This window comes from Aplysia californica, unplaced genomic scaffold, assembly GCF_000002075.1.
Source record: "Aplysia californica isolate F4 #8 unplaced genomic scaffold, AplCal3.0 scaffold00086, whole genome shotgun sequence".
Taxonomy (NCBI): Eukaryota; Metazoa; Mollusca; class Gastropoda; order Aplysiida; family Aplysiidae; genus Aplysia; species Aplysia californica.
This window is the reverse complement of record NW_004797356.1, coordinates 1,462,728-1,468,489: the sequence shown is the minus strand read 5'-3', so window position 1 is coordinate 1,468,489 and position 5,762 is coordinate 1,462,728. Positions and strand designations below refer to the sequence as shown.

The following is a 5,762-nucleotide window of genomic DNA, read 5'->3' as shown; positions in this document are numbered from 1 at the left end:
ACACACACACACAAACACACACACACACACACGCACACATACACACACACACACACACATACACACACTCACACACACATGTGCATGCACACACTCACACACACATGTGCATGCACACACACAAACACACATACACACACGCTTACATACACACACACGCACGCACAGACACACAATCATACACACGTACACACAGTTACACCCATATTATCACACATCACCCAAACACACACACACACACACACACACATACACACGCACACACACACACACACACACACACACACACAGACACAAACGCACGGACAAGTGCACATACACATACAGGCATAGATCTAGTATATAGCAAGGAAATGATCGATGCTGTATTTACTGTTGCACCATCAGGTGTTACAATATTATGTCGTTGCCGCCACATTCTTCTCTGTCTTTACACCCGCCCTTCTATTGAACAACTATGTGTCTTAGCTAAGCTCCCATTCTTCACTTTGATGAAATAAATAGGTCATTTGGCTTGCGTCTAACTTCCATACGGGGTGTGTGCTGTATGAATGGTATGTGTGCACCGTGGGAAGTCCTTATATTTTTATTTTTATTATGTAAGTTTACACACCTCCCCCACCTGAGAGGATTTTACTTCTTTAAAAAATGGGTGTGGTGGGGGGCTCCTTCGACTCTGTAATGGACAACGCAGACTAAGGGGATAATGTATTTCAGCAGAAAGACGGTGACTCGCTATAACATAGAACCGCCACCCCCAGGGGCGAAGCGTCTATATAATCAAATAATCACTGCTTCCCTTCCTAATTTTGAAACATTGTCGCTGTCAAATTCATCCATAAACGTAAACCTCTTAAATTAAATGTCAAAAGACGTTCGTAATCAACAATGAACAGTATGCCTAACATTCAAAACGGTTTCACGGCCACAGAAATAGCCTCCTCACCCCTCTCGGGCTACTCCATAAGCAGTCACAAGCTTTGATTAAGTAAGCTTAAAGTGAGGCTGGAAGAGTCCACCAATATAGTTGAAGGGAACATGTGCATAGCGGTCTAAGCTGTTTCATTGCCACATATACCCTGTTCACCCCTTTGGGGTCACAGTTATAATCAATCTCAAGCTCTGATTAGGTAAGCTAACTAACACTGGTCGAGTCTACCTCACAAATGTGAGGGGAACTAACTCCTAACAATCTCTTCACTGTTGCAAGTGCTTGCTTTTTTCCCCTCGACTTTTTACCGTCCTATAATCAGATCGTGACCTCGATTATGACACCAGCTCCTGGCCGCGAAAGGCTAACAAAAACAGCCAAATGTAAAATTTTAAAAATGATAATTGTCATGTTCTACCAAAGAGTTAGAACCACTGGTATATCTATAACATATAGATCTAAATTTAGTACTGACGTCTCTGCTTCTTTGCTTTGTGTTTATGTATTCACATCTAAAGTTAAATTTAATTTTAGTTGGAACTGATATTTAATAAGATACTTTCCCGATTATTTTGGCGGTTGAACATACAATATGAATTCCGGATTTGTTTTCATTCACAACTCAGAGTCGCCGCCTCGAGTAAGATTCTTATGTCATATCTACAGGCCATATCTGATCCCGTTTCACTTTGATTACCCTGTCAAACAAGTCAGCCTTCGCCCCTGGCCACCCCCCTCCCCCCCAAATCTCCCCCCTAAAAGAACCTTAACCAAAAACACACACACACACACACACACACACACACACACACACACACACACACACACACACATAAAACACACACACACACACACACACACACATACGCACATAAAACACACACACACATACATACAAATACACAAACACATACCTCCTCCTAGGAATAAAAAAGAACCCGCAATAATTTCAAATAAAAAAGAGATGGCGTAAAACTTGTTCTCTTTTTCCATGACCTTTTTTCTGTCCATAAGACGCAGTGTATTGGCACACTGTAAAACCAAAACAACAAACAAAAACCAAAAGGGTTATTAAGAATTAGCAGGATATTCAGTCTTATATTTTTGCATGAAGTCAATATTTTCAGCTCTGTTAATTACATTAAATGAGGACAAGGAATTTTTTCTCCCAAGAAATGATTTTCTGAACTTTTTTTTTACGAGTAGGAACTAATGCAGTTTCTAGGACACTTGAATCCACTTAAAGGCTTTTCACATCTGGCTCTCACTGGCAAAATTGAAGGCAAACGAGGCAAGGGTAGATCCAGAGAAATCTATAATTTGGAAAACATGAACAGATGGAAGACGGGAAAATGCATCATGCTGATTTACGAGCCTTCAATCTCAGAAATGAATGGAGAACCATGTCGCCGATGTCTGTCTCAGATATGGAACTTAATGATGATTGCTGGTATAGCTGGGGACAACAATCCGGTATGAATTATTTTATCAAAACAGGAAAACAATTCCCTGTAGTTATCACAGTGTGAGGGAATTTGAGCAGAAGATTGTTTTTCTGTTTTGACAATCCAGCTTATTCATGGGTATTTGGGAATCCACAAAAAAGGAGAGCAAATTGGCTGGACAGAAATATAGCCAAACCTGCCCTGGTAATTTGATGTAAATAATCACGTCCACAGGTGGCGCAATCCCCTGATGGTGGGATTGGGGAGGGGGGGGGGGCTCAATCGAACCAATCTCCATGGCAAATCAACCAATTTCGTTATTTATTATTACGTCTTCTCACTCACTCTTTTTCTATTGGCGTCTAGGGTGTAACGGTTACCGTAAGCGCTTAGCTGTCTCATACAGGAGACCCGAGTTCGATTCCCTTATGGGGAAAATGTTTGTCCAGAATCTCTTTTTTTCCGCTGAGACATTGTATCCCTATCGGTCAATCTGGGTGGGCCCTGCAGCCTGCTGAGTGATCTAAATTGTGCTGATGGGAGTGTAAAAAATAAACCCCTTCATTTTTTTTCTCCTTGGTGTAAGGATTTATCTCTTCGTTGATCCACACACACATACGCGCACACACACACACACACACACACATACACACACACACACACACACACACACACACACACACACACACACACGCACACACACACACGACAGGAATTGGATTCCTCTATTAGGAAGTCTATTCTATCGAGTATCTCTGTCCTTCGCTTGCGATACTTTTCCAACTAAACCGCAATTGGCCAGGAAAAAAGGCATGGCCCAAGCAGACCGTCTTTTTATATACCTTAACTTAAAATATTATTTTCGTGATTGTGGTGGATGGAAAGCATTAACAACTAGATTTGTCTTTCTTGTCTTCTAGATCTTGAAAAAAAAAATACCCCGAAACTCCAGAAGGCAAGAGTCCTTCTTTCGACAAGACATTTTCATTCTTAGTTGGGCTTTAAACATTTTTTATACGAAACAAACCACAGAAGGTTACCCGCTTGCACCACATCTCTGAGAGCCAGACGAGTCCTTCCAAAAAGCCATTCTATTTCTGGCATTGTGCTGATGACAACTAACTGACTATTGATATAATGTTTCCCTTTAAAAAATGATAAAAGCATTACTTATCTATCATATACAGCAAACACTATTGCCTCTATACTATATAATTTGTCCCTAGCTTTACTTGTAAATTTTAGAAGCTACACAAAACTAGCCATTCGTACGATCCATTTTCTGTGAACTCAAATTGTCAGCGGCACGGTTGGTTGGAAGCTCAAACCTTGCAAAGTCCTTTCAAATTGAGAATATTTTCAACAGGGCACAACCACTGTGATTTTGGGGGATCAAGACAGCTACCGAGTTATAGGGGGTCAAGTGAATACCAATTTTAAATGTGCATATTTATACAACAGTGGGATAAAAAGCCCAAAACAACTCGAAAGCACTCACCATCAGGGATATTACGGTAGCCTACCAGAAGAACAGATAATATACAAAAAGGCACTCGCCCGAAGCATCCCATAAGGTTTTGAGTCATCCAAACAATCTTATGGTTTTGCGAGCTTCCCTCGGATCTCGGCAGAAATTACTTCTGATATCCCAAGAGGAGTTCGATAAACATCACTATGATCTGATAGAACGATTTACTAGGACTGTTTCTTTCTCCTTCACCTTTTCCTGCCAGTCTTCCACGCTGGAGGTAATTACGTGTCTCTTTTTGCCCCTGTACCTCCCCCACCACACCACCCCTCCTTTTTAGTCCCAGCATCCGCTACCATGTTTTCCCTCAATCTCAACCCTTCCCATCCCTTTTGTCTTTCCTTTTTGTATTCCTAATGTTCTTTTTTCTGCTAACTGTACTTCAAATCCACCCCCCCCCCCTTTTTATATCGGCCTGAATGAAAATATCTGACTTGATGATACCCCTCCGTGTCTTACGTAACCTCATTAAGACGTGCTGTTTTGGAATACATGTACTTTAAAAAGAAGCATGATTTCATTATCCATTATAGATTTTTCCATTTTTCATTATGGAATCTTTATTTTAAAATTGAGTGTTTTTTTATTTGATGTGATGTGGGCCAATGATCTTAATATACTCTGGATAAACTTACTATAGATTTTTCCATTCTGATTTCGGTATCTGATATTTTAATGAGGCTAGCATAAAGATGCAGACTGTAAAACACGCACATTCATGTTTCTGGTGTGTGTATCAGGTTTCAAAACGCGTATCAGCGTTACCTTTTCTCTGTTGCTGGTTGAACATAATTATAATATTATGTGTCCAATCGGTTAATGTATGGTGAAGTAATCTTGCAAAGATTTCTCAGTAGCTTGTATTTGATACTAAGCGCGAATGTCCTGTTCAACGTTTTGAGTTTTCTGTTTCGGATGAACGAAAGACAGGAATATAATACTGGTATTGTATTTGTAATTTTCTGTATTTGCGCCTGATTTGTGTAGGTCTCTCTGGTTTAAGATTAGCGAGCTCTCCATCCTAAAACACCAAGCTAAAATTGTAAAAATTATTATCATTATGTTCATCAACAACAACAGCAACAACACCATCAATAACAGCAACAATACCATCGATAACAACACCATCAATAAAAGCTACTCCATATCAACATCATCATCAACAAAAACAACAACAACCATAACAGCAAAATAGACGCTCAGTCTCTGTATCAAATCACAGAGAAAACGTAACGTAAAACTGTGCACGATAGCCCTCTCTGAATTAATTCCCTACTCACATTCCGATCTCTTGTGTTTTCTTAGATGTACTTTTTCCATCAATCGCTATGTGGAATGTGCAACAGCTGATCTATTGGCGACCCACTGAGAACATGATCGATGGTTGGCAGCAGCTGATGAAAGACAACGCGCTTATTTGCCGTCATCTCTAGTTTTAGAATAAAAGTGATTTAAGATCATGATGCACTCGTAGAAAGTGACGCACTCATGCATGCACACGCAAATACACACACTCATACACATACGTACGCACACACACAGACAAACACACACAATTACGCACACACACATACACACACACACACACACACACACACCTCTCTCTCGCTCGCACTCACATACACATGCACACACTTGCATTCACATACAAATGCGTACGGACATGCACACATAGATACGTGCAGAAACACCTATACGTAGACAGACACATACCGACTCATTCACAAACGCACAAATTAACACTCAGTCACACTCTTACACACGCGCACGCAAACACACACACACTCACACACAGACACAGACATACACGCGCACGCACACACACATCCTCTCTCTCTCTCTCTCTCTCTCTCTCTCT

At 40.6% G+C, this 5,762-nt stretch overlaps 1 protein-coding gene across 1 annotated transcript in view; it reads left to right on the top strand.

Moving 5' to 3' along the window:
- LOC101850945 (calbindin-32) overlaps positions 1–5,762 on the top strand; it is a gene marked incomplete in the record, with an annotated part of 155,313 nt that overhangs the window by 1,186 nt on the left and 148,365 nt on the right.